Genomic DNA, 16,958 nt, shown 5'->3' with positions numbered 1-16,958 from the left:
CTTTACCAATGTCAGCAGAAATCCAGATGACAAGAACTTACATTTAAGAACAATGCTATGAGTTTTGCTCAATTCTCGCAGGCAGCAAAACGCTATACATACGCATCACAAGGTAGAACAACAAGACTGGTGATTGCAAATGGCCGATGTTTCAATGATTTCTTTACCATTTAAATAGGAAGCATAAGTACCACTAGTATAAAGGAAAAGGAACAAAAGCTGATGAAACAATAAGGGCTTGTGCAATTTAACTGGAACAATGTGTACTCTGCCCCACACAAGGTGCGTTTTTATCAGAAAAAGCCTTTGTGTTCCAGTGGTATAGTGCATTACTATGCACTCTGTGACTCTTACCTAAAGTTATAGCATGTGTCTTTTAACAAAAGTAAATTGTTTTTAAAACCACTTTCAATTGGTTTGATAATGGTTTGTATATAGGCTCAAAACAGCTTATTAAACTGAAGCAATTTATGCGAAAACAAAAGTGTTATCTGACCCGAGGTCACAGCTGTACTCTGAGTTATGAAAAGCCAGTCACTCCCTACATGGGTGTATTTCAGGCCACATGCTAAGCTAAAGAGCTACAAGGTCAGAGAAATACACAGGCAACAATCCTTACATTGTGTACCTTGATATAAGGGGTTAGAACGGGGTTTTTTGCTTTTAGCTTTCTGCTTGGTCAGGTTTTAGTTAGGCAGTATCTGTTGATTGACATAAAACCATGCGCAAATTACAATTTTTTGTAATTTTGTTGCACTGTGCTTTGGGACTTGTCAGTACTTTGTGAGATTTTTTGTCTCAAGGGGGGATTCCAGTATTGGTTACAGCAGGGAGGTTTAGTGGTCTTTCACATGTACTTTAACTTTGTAAAACATTTCCCATATTTTCACCCAGATTCTCTTACATGTGTACACTTAATTTCTTGTCAGCAAGGCACACACCTATTAAATCTATCTCCAATGTATTGCAGTAAAGTATGTCATGTATACTGTAGGTACCCTTTCCCTTGATGATAATTACTCACAAGTGTGAAAAAGAAAGCACAAGATCTTCAAGGGAGCAATCTAACTGGTCATTCACTGGAAAGGTTATTAAGACACTGATTAAGTACTAATGAGCAATAGCGAAGCAGGAGTTGCTAGGCACACTATTACTATTTACCAAACAGACATTACCTGCAACTCGCTGCAAGTTGAGCAGCAATAGTGATCACCAAACTCGTCCTTTGTCTCACCACACTGCCTGCACCCTACGGGTAGCATCCGGCTGCCAGCTCAACCACATACACCCCCGAGACCCATCCAGTCAGCCTACTGTCTGTTTAGATATTGGTTGCAAAAAGGTTTCACTTCAGCCAGGGTACTGGCCTGTCTTCTTGGAACTTATATGTTTTCATCCACAGCTTCTTTGGACTTCACTATAGTCCCTAATTCAGTCAGTGCTCCTACAGAGTGGGTGAGATGAAGCCCAAGGGTATCCTAAACACGTAAAGTAGAGTATGCTTTAATGTATTTATTCATTTATTTGGAAATACCACTACAGAACACAACCAGATTTTATGAAAAGGTACAGTCAGCAGGCTGCTTCCATCTTCTAATCTTAGATGAATCAGTCACAGCTTGTGGTTCTTATTCAGAATCAAAATAATTTAAAAAAAAGTGAATATTGATTTCTCCCCCAAACCTAAGCAATGGGTGTTATCAAGCTACTGAACTGCAGTGCTGAAGTGCTGAAGTACAGTGATCCAAAATATCCCCAGCAGGTCCTACAAACGCAGATCTCTATGTGGGTCTCCAACCAAGATCGGTAACTTGGTGCAAAGTTTTACTTGCCTAGTCTTCAAAATAAAAGTAATTTCTAGTACCAGTAGCACACTGTTGTTACATTTACCAAATGGATCTGGAATTACACAACACCACCTTATTTGAGGGATTATGCAACCAAGGGAATAAAACCTGGATTGTCCTGCATTTTTGCATGGAATGTTATATGATATATGATACTGTTGCACAATAAAGCCATTGTGTGAAACTGACTTAAGTGACTTAATATCTGATGCCAAAAAAACATTAAATTGTTTTTTTCTAGGTTCCTTCACATTGGTCAACTAACTTAAATAACAGAATGCAAATGTCATGACTGGAATAATTGTACCCAATAATTGTACCCATTCCTTAACTATCTTTCTAAGTAGCATTGAGTTTTGATATTGCGATTCATTCCTTTTTTCCAATAGTCTAGCAGTCTGTAACTAACAAGCATCTCTTTCCACTGTGTGTCTATGGTGATCCAATTGGTAAATGTTTCCACATTCAATGAGAATTAAACCTATGTAGTTGCTTTTGTTTTGTATATTAAAGCTAGTGACTTTTAGCAATGATACTACACCCAACTAAAAATGGAAAAAAGACTTGCATACAGTACAAAAGGGGACATTATTTAGTAAGGGTCAACATACTGATCCATCATTCAATCACAAAGTAAAACTAAAAGAAATTTCGGTCATGCTAATTTTGAAGGGACAGTTTTTTTTTTTTATGTGTTTGTTTTTAAATAATAATAATAATAATAATAATAATAATAATAATAATAATAATAATAATAATAATAATAATAACTGTTAGCTGGCAAACTTACATGTTAAGAAATGTGATTCATATATTGCTGGTTAGTTAATATAAACAATTTAAGATATTATTTTTTTTTTAAATGAAGGTCGTTGTCTTTAAGGGTGGGGGAGGTTAGTTATTTTTAGTTTAGACACGATGAAACTTTTGTCTTCTAGACAAAAAGCTGTTTTGGTTTTTATATTAAAGAATTTTTTCCTTCCTTTCAGCATATGTTTTGCAAACCTTTCATTGCAGCCAAACCAAAATCTTTCCAAAAGAAACAAGTTTATTTACGCACCATTAACAAAGAGCCACTTTAGCATAGATTACAGTCAAGTCAAGTGAAAGTTTAGCTCTCAAGAGGGTAATGCAAAACATTGGGCAGCCTATATAAAAAAAGATAGTGTTTCTTTTGTTTCCATAAATTGGTTTCTTCACTCATAAGACACTCTGCTCGGGTGGTATCATAAGGTTTCCTGTTGAGTCACATTGTTCATTGTTGTTTCATGCAGTATGTGAGTTCATTAAGATTCAGGATGTCAGGTATGCATTCTCAATGTCAGGTATAAGAGCTCAGCCTGCAGTTTCCTGTTACCTTAGCTACAAATAATGGTTGCTCCAGCAGTTTCACCTAACCTGTCTGTGTCAGGTATCTTTCAAATTGTTTATTGAGTTTTAGTTCACAAGGGTGTCATCTCCTGTTCACTGGACACACTTCTAAAATCGCAAAAAGGTATTTTAAGAAAAAGCCTAAAAGCAAAAGACAATTATTGTTATCAAAGGACTGTTATCAAAGGGCTCTTCTCAAACTATTCTCTCTCTTTCTCTCTCTCTCTCTCATGGTCAAAAGTTTTGCCATCACCTTATAGAATTCACTAATTTTGCTTCATAAAGACGAGTGAAACCTGCTGAATAAAGTTACGTTAACATATTGAATTACATACATATTAGTAGTTTTCCATATACTTAAAATTATAAAATTAAAAAATGTGACATTTTAAAATCTAACATGAAATTCCATACTACTATTATGGCTTCTGGTACAGTGTTGCAATATCATTGATTACATGATGTTAAATAAAATATTTAAATTATGTTCATATAGTTGTTCCTAAAATTCCTAAAATTCTAGGTGATGCAAAGCTTTTGGCCATTGCTGTATATATAGCATATCAACTGTACCTTTGTATTTCTTTTGTGCTTGGTAACTAATTTCTACAGTAATGTGGACTAACTAGAAAATGAAAGTACCTCTCTGTGGCATGTAAGTTTTAATGTTCTTCAGGTGTGACATACAGATGGATGGATATATATATATATATAGACAGACAGCCCAATATGTGCTCAGAATCTTATATTCTCAAATGAATGCTCCACTGATTTCTGGGATAATAACTTTCCTTGAAACTTTCTGTTATAAGAGATATGGTACTTAAACATTTGAAATTTTCAATTGAAAGCTCAAAACCTGTCCTACACACACACACATTTCAATCTAAGCAATTTTGATTTTTAGACACCAGCTCCGGTTTATACATTTGTAATAGGCCCTAGCCACCAGGACATATTAAATACAATGAAGGTTTGCTAAATGTGACTTATCAAGAAATGAGGCTTATAATAGTGTCTTGTAGGGCATTTCATAGTATAATTCACTGTATATGGCATACTGCACATGCAGTCAGCAAAGCTGCGTTTTTTCATCACTTTTACATTTTTTAGTGGTACAAAGACTTTTGGTACAAATAAATTCATATTTGGGTATTTGATGTGCTAATCTTTGCTAACCTATTCGCCAAATGCATAGACTTCATTAAATGTTAGCTTGCATAGTTCAGGGAGCGTGCAGCAGGGGTCTTCCAATTTCCTGTCAGTTAGTACCTATTCTCTATTTAAGCCTAGATCACTTGCACCTTCACTGCCTAGCATTTAGTTTTTGTAGCAAACCCTCTCTATCTCCTTTCGTGTCCCGGTCTTCCGGGACCATCTTCCTCCCGAGGGGTGGGTCCCCAAGTCATAACCCTCGTATGTGTTTTCGGATGCTGGATCCTCTGCCCCTGGGATGTGTTGGCATCGCCACCTTCAGTCAGTGACCATCTTCTATCCTAGCTTCCATGTCCAGCTTCTCTGGTCTGCTACTAGAGTAGGTCCGGTCCTTTCTAGCCGGCACCCTGTCCTACTAACCGCTCCTTTCTGCTTCTTCTGCCCTATCCTTACACCCCCAGCTCATGACCCGTGAATATACACATGTGTTTTGAAACAGCAAGTCATTTTTTTAAGTGTGTGTGACTGTTCCATCTTACTCATGAAACAAGCTATGCTCTGGGATCTAATGTATCTATGTGCAAAACATGAATTTGCATATGCAGTAGAGACCCTAATGGCTAGAATCCCTTCCCAGAAAGGAACCAGCAAACACAGGTTTAAAAGCATTTCACTGGAGAATATACAATCAGATTTCTATCTGAAAACAAGTGGTCTGTATCATTAATATAGTCAGATTAAAACAATGTGGCAGTGAAGCATTGTTCACTGGACACTACCTGTAATTTAACCTTATTGAGAGAATAGTGTACCAACTATAAACTATTTTGTATAAATCATTAATATGGGCAGAAGTTAAAACTATTTTACTGCCAAACCAAAATTTGATTAAACATTTCCCTTATTCAGAGCTGTCTGAAGCGTATTTTAATCTCGGTAACCTGCAGTTCCCTTTCAATTCAAAGATGACCGCTGATGATACTTTTGGAATATACCTGCTTGTCAGGTATTTGCTGAGCATTTTATATCAAAGCTGCCGACAGCCCCTCCGCGATAATAAATAGTCACTGCGCGGAGGTGTCAGTCTCTTTTGCCTTTCACAGACAGGTAGGTAAGGTATAACTCTAACCTTTTTTCAGTTGTAATTGACTCTTTCAGTTGTAATTGACTTGGTGTGCCTAGCGCCCATACAGGTTGTTGATTATTACTGTTTCTTACTGTTTACAGTAAAAAACTAAAACTAAAAAAAAAAAACACCAGCTTGCTGTCGAGTGTCTCCTTACTACTGCCTTGAAGTTTAAAAATAAAAATAAAATAAATACAACAACCGAGCTCTTCCTCCATTAGGCCTTGGCTTTATTGTTCAGCAGACCGTGCGCATTACCACTCACCCGTAAAGCGGTGGTAAAAAAAAAAAAAAACCCATCTTGGGTGCTCCACTCCACTGCAAGCTTTGCGGTGCACTGGTCATGTGACCGCACTACAACTGTCTGAAGGCTCTATACCATTGCAAACTACGTGCTGACCCTGGTTGTGTGCTTCGCCGTCCCAGTGTCTAGGCTTAGATGCTCATTGTACTCTCGGGTCCTCGATGCCTCACAGCCTCAGTGCCTCGGCGCATCGGTACACAAAAACCTCAACACCTGAGGGTGCCTTGGCGCACTCAGTGTTCAATCGCTTCACGACATTGGTGACTTTGTGCCTTTGGTGCTCCATAGCCTTGGTGCCTTGGTGCTTCAGCATCCTCGGTGCCTTGACAGCTACACTCCTCAGCGCTTCGACGTCTCAAGGCTTTTGATCCTGTGCAGTGGTGCCTACTGTGCCATGTTGCCTCAGAGCCTTGGTACCCTGACACTTTGACGACCTCTATGCCTCGAGGGCTCCATGCCTCTGTGCTTTGACGCCCTCAAGACTTTAGCTCTGCGCATTGTGCCCTCGGTGCCCCTGTGCTCCATAGCCTTGGTACCTCGAGACCTTAACGCCTCGCCGCTTCGATGCCTTCGAGGCTAGTGAGATCTACACATTGGCGTCCTCGATACCCTTGGTGTTTCAAGGCCTTTATGCCTCAGCAGTTCGATTCAAGGTTTTTAAGCCTTGCGCTTCTATAACCTCGAGACCCTTGGGTCCCTGGTACTCCATAGCCTTGGTACCTCAGTGCTTCGATACCCTTGGTGCCTTGAGGACTTGACGCTTCGATGCCTGCAGCGCTTCACCCAGCACACTCAATCCCCTCTAGGTTTCTCGATGCCTCGGTGCATCGGCTCCGTCAACACTCCAGAGCTAAACACCTCAACTGAAAATGTGGAATTTCCGCCCGTGCACATCTTGCAGGCGGAAAATGCCTCCACAGGACAAACACACCCTATACGTGAAGTACCTGGGCAATGAGCACAACTCTTCTGCCTTGGCCCTATTTGTGCCAAGTCCAAAGAAAAAGACACTGCAAAGCAGAATGGCGCATTTCTCAGGTGAGAACCTTACAGCCAGACTATTAGAGCCGTCGTCGGTCTCAGGATCCCAGGCCTCCCATCCCCATCCTCTGAGCCCTACGCAAAGTATTTCTTGTGCGCAGGCTCCACAGTGCCCCGTCAATCACTCTAGATCTCCCACGAGGGGCAGAGAGCAAGAAATGCGGACCAGGCGAGGGATATTGACGACTTAAAGGGCCAAATGGCCCAGATAATCGAGCAATTAAACAGGCAGCAGGTCACCCCCACACCTGCCCCAGCTCCGCCAGCGCCTGCCCCAAAGCATACCCCGGCTTTGCCGGTGGCTGATGCAGAGGTTCATCAGCAGAACGTGGTGATGAGCGAAGAGGAACAGAATGAACTCTCCCTAGCAGCTTCCTGGGATGAGGAGTCTTTCTTACAGGCGGAGACTCAGGACCCAGACCTTACTCAGATAATGGTCCCCAGCTCCGAGCTCGCCTCGGAGCCTGAGATTCCAGCCACCAACTTCCTCCAGGTACCCTGGAAGGTAAATACAGAGTAGCGCAGGTCTGTTTTCAGACCAACACAGACTTGAACCCCCTAGCCTTTTCCGGCATTCCCGGACTTCCCGAAGAAGGTCAAATCCTCTTGGCAATACCCTGCCTCAGCACCCAACGTGCCCAAGAGCACAGCCACACTTGCCTCCATGGAGGGAGCAGAGGAGTAAGGCTCGCACAGTTCCCTCCGGTGGACTCCACCACAGCAGCCTTAGTGTGAGCTCCCCAAGTGGGAGGCCTGTCCAAGGATCCTTTATGCCCTAATGGCCAATGCAAGATTATGGAAGCCCACCTTAAGAAGGCTTACGCAGTTGAATCGCAGGTAATGTGTCTGGCGAACACAGGAAGTCTCTTAATGAACTACCTTAATGGAATGCTACGCTCCGTAACCCTCCCCGAGCCGCTAGCTGCACGTGGCCTCAGGGCACTCTGTTACAAATCTCGGGTTTCCAAGAGCAAGCCCTGGGTAGGAGCCTGGCAGGCTTGGTAGTGGCACGCAAACAGCTCTAGCTGTCTCAGTTGAGGGTCCCGGATGCTGACAAGTCAGCATTATTTATTTCCCCTGGCCATACCTTTGGACCAGCGGTAGAGGAGATCTTGCAATGCTCTCACAGAGAGCGAATGGCATCCCAGCATTTGGGTGATATGCTCCCCTCCCATGCCTCAGCATAAGGAAGGGGGAGGCAATGGCATCCAGCTGTTACCACGGTAACCCAGACTGTCCCGGGCCCTACTGCACTCTGTGGCAAGGAGCCAGCAACAAGGACAGGGAAACGCCAGACGTAGGGCCTTAGAGCACCAGAGCTCAGGGTGACAGTTCCAACGGAACCATCCAAGGCAGCCTCCAAGGCAACCTATGGCCCAGTCTCAGCAGCCCCAGCTGGGGTCCTGAAGGCTTGCAGCCTCAGACCCACCCGTTCGCACAACAACATCTACACTATTGGCACATGGTGTTAATGGTGGCAAAAGTTACCAGTTGGAATAACCACTCTTTTTCTTTAACTAATGATTCCATAAACACAAAAGGGATACAACTACTATATCTACTATATATCCATGTTAAAACTAATATAGTTTATGACTGTACTAAGGAGGGTTTAAAGAACCTTTTTACACAACATGAAACTTTAATGACCCTTTCAGCCAAAATATAAAATATACATCTTTTTTTTCTTTTTAATCGTAGGAACAACTTTGTTGCTCTAGTCAGTAGTTGTAATTTAAGTATCTGCTTAACACAAGGAAAGGGAAGCCAGTGGTAATATTGCTTGCGCTAATGAGAGGTAAACAAATGTTTTTTTTTTTTTTAAACCGTGGTTACTGTATCTGTCATCCCATAATCGTCACAATCTATGGCAATGGACTCAGAGAAACAAAACATTAGTGTTTTATTGGATTATAGAAATTAACACAGACATGTGGACATTAGTACTTCAAACAAAGTTAAAAATAATACCACATCTTCATATTACCATAGAGATAAATAAAGGTTAACATTTTGTGACGATAAATGTGCCATATCATACTTATTACAGGTGTCGTTGTCCATCAAATCAACAATATGAAGGTCACTCTTGAAATTGGGACTTAAAGGATGTGCTGTAGTAAGAATACCTCTGTTAAGAAAGGGGAACAAGACTGAAAGGCTAAAACATGCACAAGAACACAGAAATTGGTCTATAGAACAATGGTCAAAGGTGCATTGGACTGTTGATGGATGGACACCAACATCTGTGCCTTCTGCCAGTTCTGTTGTCAATTCAATGCTTGTCTTCTTTCTATTCCTTAAGGATATTATCTTCAAGCATTGTTCATCCTTGCTTGCTCATTATAGCTTCAGGTCGAAGTTTGACCTCGGTCAAATGTCAGCTCTGGTTTCGACGCTAAAGATGTGATTAATTTTGTTTAGGAATAAAAAAAAAAAAACTTTGACTCATTTTAAATTATGTATTAACATTTAATTTTTCTATTGTCAGTGTGCTGTGTAAACAGCTTGTAGATTTGCAGAATGTCAGATTAAAGTAAAAGCGGCCATTGGTGTGCTACAGCAACTTACCCACGTGCTTTTCAGAACGCAAACTTAAAAATAAAATAAAAAAATCTGTTGGGTAACACTTGTATCAATGTTGATAACAAAACTGTTGCATTGAAATCAGGAAACTAAAAGAATGACAATATCAGTGTGCAATTGTGGCCTGCTGCATAGGGAGCATGGCTTTAATTCACCCTACCTCACAGTGAAGTCAAAGGAACAAGAGACAATAACAGTCCTGTGAAATGGAGAACTGCAAGCAAGAGAAACAAGTATTTATAGACAAAAGGCTGTTGCTTATATATTATATATAATATATATATATATATATATATCAATATATAATATATCTATATATATATATATATATTAGATATTATCTATATTTATAAACCTTACCAAAGATAATTCAATAATTAAAGAGACTTTTTTGAATTCCATTAAAAGCTTAAATATGTTTTTGTTTTTATCAAATATTTGAATGCTCCCCCCCCCCATAAAAATCTAAAAAAACATATTTTTACAAAATACAGAGCACAAAGCAATGACTTAATTAACTATTCTGATCTGTGATCAACTAAAAGCAATGATGAAAGGGAATCTAAATCAGGAACATTTAATACAGCAATATTTAGCTGATAATGATGAAGAGGTCAATATATTGAAGTTTCTTTAAGAGGCCAGTTACCCTTTTTATGCATTACTTAAATGAAGTCGCACACATAGTCTGTTGGAAATATTTCTTATTAATTGTCCATTACTATCATTACAAATGTGTGTAAATTAATACATGTACCATAATGTGACTTGTTTACGTCTGTTTAGTTCAGTTCTCTTCCACACAAACAATGGATTTGAGATCAATCAGCCAAACTAGGCTGGATGCATTTTATCAACTTATTCCCAGCAGTAGTACAGAAGAGAAGAAGAGAGCTTCTCTGCGTTTCAATCCACGTAAGTAAAAAACCCTTCTGCAATAGTGCTCTGTTGAATAGCAATTGTAGGAATCTAAACATATAGCACTAGCGTCTTCTGCATCTTACAAAACAATCCTATGTTGCAAGACATCACTGTGACACATATGTAAGAAAACAAGGCCTACTGTTTTCTTATTATCTATTGAGACCATGAGAGTAGAATTGCCAGACACGACAAATTACAATAATCGGGTTTTAACATAGAACATAGAGGTAAAGTCTTACAGAGAAATTCACTACTACTGGAGTATATGAACTAGCCCTAACACAGATTGTGACAGGATGACATCACTGGCCAGGTTGTTTCTAAGGAAGGAGAATCAGACACATGAAAGCTGCAGGTTTAAATGTGCACTTTAATAATAAAATAATTACAAAACAACAAATAGACACAATGGCCAAAACAAACAGTTGAAACAAAACTATATATATATACATATATTTAACTCTGTGGTTCTTGATTGAGCTGCCACTTTCAAAAACGGCTACATAAACTCTCGTACACCCCAACGATAATGATCTATATACATATATCTACACATACCTTCACCCACAAACACTGGCATAAATGATCTCCTCTCATTCTAAATTACCACCCGTAAACACCTATTTTATACAGCCATGACTGAGCCTAATTAATCATTTAATCACTTATTCAATTGTTGGCTCCAGTCACATACCCACGTGTTAATACATTTAAACATAGGAGCACGCTTACAGATTAACAGACAATGTTACTAAACTGCTGGAATCTGGACAGCTGGCATGTCAGCGATCTCTTCCTTTTCCAAACTGTGTCTGTGCTCCAGTGTAACAATACTCAGCAAGAGTTAGTAAATTAAATGATTATTAAAAGTCAAAAATGTATTTCAATAGCCTTCCACCATATTCCGGCCCTGGGGATTCAAAAACAAAAAACAAAACACTGCTTCACTTGTTGAACACGTTAGCTTGTCGGCACAACGGTATTTATAGAAGGATATAACTGAGGAAAAAAATATTATTTTAAGTAAAATTCTTAAGTAAATGATTTAATTAAACGCACGTTTAAATCTAAATACTCTCAAACACTGACATCTCATCTCATCTGTGATGTCTGGAGTGGGGACGACCCTTCCTTTTTTTTTCTTTTCCACTGAGCGGAGGGTCTTAACACTTACTAACCTCCTTTGTTGTGTTAAATGTTTTCTTTCTTTTTTTTATATGCAATGGCGGTTCTTTGTTTGTCTGCACTTGTAGGAATCTTTATCGGGGAGACAGGGGTCCATCCTTTTGGGGGGGTTAGTGAGTTTCACTTCCACAACCTTTGTGCAAGCTACACTTCCTTTACATAACGAGGGATTCTGAGTCTCAGTGAGTCAGTGAGTTCTCAGTGAGTCAGAGAGGACCCCCGGCCAAACGCAACCTTTAGCATCTCCTGCTCTATCACTCCCCTCGCAAGCCAAGGAGAAGGAGCTCTCCATTTGTAACTCGAGGCAATCTTCTCATTCAGGCTCACTGGGGGTGCATCTCTGCCCAAGCTTAGGAAGTCTATAATTTACTTCAGTGAGGTCAGCTCTCAATGAGCCAGTCCACTTTCTTTCTTCCTTTCAGGTTCTCAAGCCTCTATTTATGTGCAGGGATCTCCCCTTTATCTTTAAATCTATATTAACTATACGTCCCTAAGTGTGCCGAGCAACCAACCCTTGATATTAACTGCATCACGACACAGCCCTCTAGTAATCTTCAGCAGTAACCTCACCGTGACCTGGACTTCGTCCTGCTGAGGGCTTGGTCCCAATGGTGGGCGGCTCTCCGAGAAATCAGGCAACAGCTCTACAGGTAGCCTGGCTCACGCCCCGTGAAATACATACAGTAATATAGATTGTTACATAATAAAGTTTCTGTATAAAGACAGTTACCAGATGCTGAAGCAAAACAACCTGAAGATCAAATTGTGCTATAAATTACACCTTTGTGACCCTGGAAAGTATTTATTGGCATGCTGGATGCTGGATCCCACTGAAAAAAACAAGACATAAAGGTTGCAATACCTACAGATACAAACTAATTGCAGATTTTAAGTTTTGGATGAACTGCTGCGCCATAAAATCCACTCAGAAGAAACAAATATTTGCAAGATCCCTCACATATAAAATACATTGCCAATGTGCACTAACTCATGTGGTTGAGGGAATAATACCAGGCCTTTTTGATGTTTACAATCTTTTCGAGGTGTTAGAAATTCTGATGGCTTCTTTTTAGTACTTCCTGATTCCAAAGAAATCACATGATTTGGTTACATTTCAACTCTTCGGGCCAGGGCCTTCAATTAATTGTATAAAGGAACTAGTTGAAATGTCACCACATCATGTGATTTCTTTGGCATCAGGAAGTACTATGTGCACAATGAGGCAGCAACTATGATTCTACCGGCACAGATACAGAGTAAATATTGATCTGAACCTCTGAAAGGGTAAAGGAAATGTGAAAACAAAATCAATAAAATAATATTGGTAGCTTCTAACCTTTTATTTATTTATTATTGTTTTTTTGTTTTTTTTCATCAGCATTCTTGTTTTCAACAGTGGCTGCACATTTAAGAATGAGAAAGTCAACTTACCACTTTAGCAGTGCTATCTCAGGAACCAGACACTATCAGCTGCTCTGCAAAAAAAAAAAAAAGTATTGTGTAGATGGAAAATACACACACATATAACTTTCCCACTCACCTTTTAAAGTTAACTAGATTTATAATCATGATCAACGGGATAAGAAATGGTGCAGCAAAAATATTATTGCCTGTAAAAAACAGACAATAGTAATTGTGTAAGTACATAGTGCCATCTAGTGGATTTTGAGAAAAAATTCTTTAAAACAGAAAAAGAAATAGTCAAACCTTATTAAAACACTACCTACTTAAATTAACTACGGGGCATTTTTTCAAAGCGTTTCCTCCATTTTTAAATTCTATTTGTTTTAAAGATAAAAAATCATGTTGATGTTAAAAAATGAAAACGAAAACACATTGAGAATGCTGAAGAAAACACACACACACACACACACACACACACATATATATATATATATATATATATATATATATATATATATATATATATATATATATATGCAATACTCAAGTTATGATATTTTTTATTTGATGCAATATAACTTGAAGCACTGGAAATACAGTGTATACTGTAAGTTTTTTTTGTTTATTTATTAAAGTTTTATATCCTCTGCGGATCAGAATTGAATGGCTGACCCCTGGCAGTAAAGGCCGACACACTGCAGTTTCGTTAAAGGGGAATGCCCCCTGATGGGTTTGCAGTCAGTGTCTTTATGCACACATCAATGTGCCTATCTGGCCATCAGGGGTTGTCATCATAATACACTAATCCACAACTGGTTTTAAGATTCAGGTTTACCTCCTTACAAGACAGATGGCAATTTCAGTCTGCTCCAGCACCAGCAGTGTCCCACAGCCTACATCAAAATACAAATAGTACAAGAATGAACCTTGTGCTGGAGTGTTTAACTGAGACATGTTTTTTTTAGATATGAATACTTCAAGCCAGGTAGAGGATACTATATGTCTTCACACTCAATGTTTTCTCCCTCTGTTTATAATAAAATTAGTATAACTAGTAGTTCCAGTTAAGCACTTAATTTTGTGTACACATTACTAGGGTAGAGATAAGAACTGATGTTGTCAATGAAGACTTATTCGTCATCTCGATGGCTAATACAATCATTTAAAGAATCATGCATTATCTGCACCCTGTGAATTTTGTAGTACAAACAACAGCAAATAAATTTACCTCTAACATTGAAAACGGGGATAGTTGATTTATAGGTTTCAAAAAAGGTTCCACACCTATTCAAGCCACTCTGGATGTTAAATAGGAATATATTTCTACATCATACAGCCCTGGACGCGATCGGTGGAGTGTTATTTTCAGGTACGCTGGTAAAGTGGTATGCTTTTGCAAGCCTAAACAACTTCTGCACAGAAGTTCTCATTCAAATCTGATATGTTATGCTGTTTTGGTCTTTTCATATTTTTTTATTGAATTTATCATATTTTTCCACCATTAAGAAAATAGTATGTGAACATTTCTCATATGCAATACACTGGGTCTTGTACATTTTTTACTTTTGCAATTTTGCGATGGACTTCTCATTTTATCTTCTTCGTCGTGAATAGTTTTTTCTTTTTAGAGAAATTGATTGTCTGTTTCCAGTTTAAGTTTGCAAAAAAATAATTCAACAATAAGAAAATGCATCTGTGACAGAAATACAATGAGTTCTGGTTGTAAATCTCCCTCTAGACCTCTGAGGGTGCTAAATAGCGAAAGGAAAAGTATTTGGACGGGCTGGCCTGACAGTTCGTTTCCGAGGTAGGGAAGTCGGTCAGCCTGGATGGAAGCAAAACTCTGTTGCAGGAATGTACTGACGTAGAAGGTAAACGAGGGAGCAGCTGCAAGCTATAGACGCAGCTGGAATCTTTTACTAAGGGTAGCATAAAAGGGGCCAGAGAAACGCTAATCTTTTCCTTTGATTGGGTTTTATACGTAAACCTAGAAGGACTGAGAGCTGCAGTAGAAACTGCCGAGGAATATTCGCGAGTGTTTGTTTGTTCTGAGTGTTAGTAATTGTCTTGTTTATTGTATCACTAGACGGCTAAACACGTTCCAGAGCTGTCGCTTTTGGGCCAGCACAAGCCAGAACTGCACTTCACGAACTGTCACCAAATAACCTGTTATCACCCACCACGGGCACTACTACGTGCACCCGGGACTGGTGACTGTGTTTTAGTATTATGTGGTGGATAAAGTTTATTGTTTGGGACCGTAAACCCGTTTGTTTTGCTCCGCGCATTACAAATTGTTGTGTATTGCTAGAGCATTTTTCTTTTGTTGGTCATCAGACCCGGATTATAATTAAAACCCGTTTGATTCCGGATTAAAATTGTTTGTGATTTCTTCTGCACTGCATCACCTCTACATCTCTAAACATGGCCAAAAATACACTGAACAAAAATATAAATGCAACATGCAACAATTTCAAAGATTTTATTGAGATACAGTTCATATAAGGAAATCAGTCAATTGAAATAAATTCATTAGGCCCTAATCTATGGATTTCACATGACTGGGAATACATATATGCATCTATTGGTCACAGATACCTTAAAAAAATAAAAGGTAGGGGCATGGATCAGAAAACCAGTCAGTATCTGGTGTGACCACCATTTGTCTCATGCAGCGCTACACATCTCCTTCGCATAGAGTTGATCAGGCTGTTGATTATGGCCTGTGGAATGTTGTCTCACTCCTCTTCAATGGCTATGCAAAGTTGCTGGATATTGGCGGGAACTGGAACACGCTGTCGTACACGTCGATCTAGAGAATCCCAAACATGCTCAATGGGTGACATGTCTGGTGAGTATGCAGGCGATGGAAAAACTGGGACATTTTCAGCTTCCAGGAATTGTGTACAGATCCTTGCAGCATGGCGCCGTGCATTATCATGCTGAAACATGAGGTGATGGCGGCGGATGAATGGCACGACAATGGGCCTCAGGATCTCGTCACAGTATCTCTGTGCATTCAAATTGCCATCGATAAAATGCAACTGTGTTCGTTGTCCGTAGCTTTTGCCTACTATACCATAACCCCACCGCCACCATGGGGCACTCTGTTCACAACATTGACATCAGCAAACCGCTCGCCCACCCGACGCCATACACGCTGTCTGCCATCTGCCCGGTACAGTTGAAACCAGGATTCATCCGTGAAGAGCACACTTCTCCAGCATGCCAGTGGCCATCTAAGGTGAGCATTTGCCCACTGAAGTCGGTTACGATGCCGAACTGCAGTCGGGTCAAGACCCTGGTGAGCACGACGAGCACTCAGATGAGCTTCCCTGAGATGGTTTCTGACAGTTTGTGCAGAAATTCTTCGGTTGTGCAAACCCACAGTTTCATCAGCTGTCTGGGTGGCTGGTCTCAGACGATCCTGCAGGTGAAGAAGCCGGATGTGGAGGTCCTGGGCTGGAGTGATTACACGTGGTCTGCGGTTGTGAGGCCGGTTGGACGTACTGCGAAATTCTCTAAAACGACGTTGGAGGCAGCTTATGGTAGAGAAATGAACATTCAATTCTCTGGCAACAGCTCTGGTGGACATTCCTGCAGTCAGCATGCCAATTGCGCGCTCCCTCAAAACTTGTGACATCTGTAGCATTGTGTTGTGTGACAAAACTGCACATTTTAGAGTGGTCTTTTATTGTCCCCAGCACAAGGTGCATCTGTGTAATGATCATGCTGTTTAATCAGCTTCTTGATATGCCACACCTGTCAGGTAGATGGATTATCTTGGCAAATGAGAAATGCTCACTAACAGGGATGTAAACAAATTTGTGCACAAAATGAGAGAAATATGCTTTTAGTACATATGGAAACTTTTTGGGATCTTTTATTTCAGCTCATGAAACATGGGACAATTTACACGTGAAATGGCAATGCACATGCACGTTTGGGAGAATTACTCTTTATTTTATATAGTGCCTTTCATAGTGCACCACCATCACAAAGCGCTTTATAAGAT

The sequence above is a fragment of the Polyodon spathula genome, chromosome 5 (assembly GCF_017654505.1).
Source record: "Polyodon spathula isolate WHYD16114869_AA chromosome 5, ASM1765450v1, whole genome shotgun sequence".
NCBI classification, from domain to species: Eukaryota; Metazoa; Chordata; class Actinopteri; order Acipenseriformes; family Polyodontidae; genus Polyodon; species Polyodon spathula.
The sequence above is the reverse complement of the archived record's forward strand: the minus strand, read 5'-3'. Positions refer to the sequence as shown.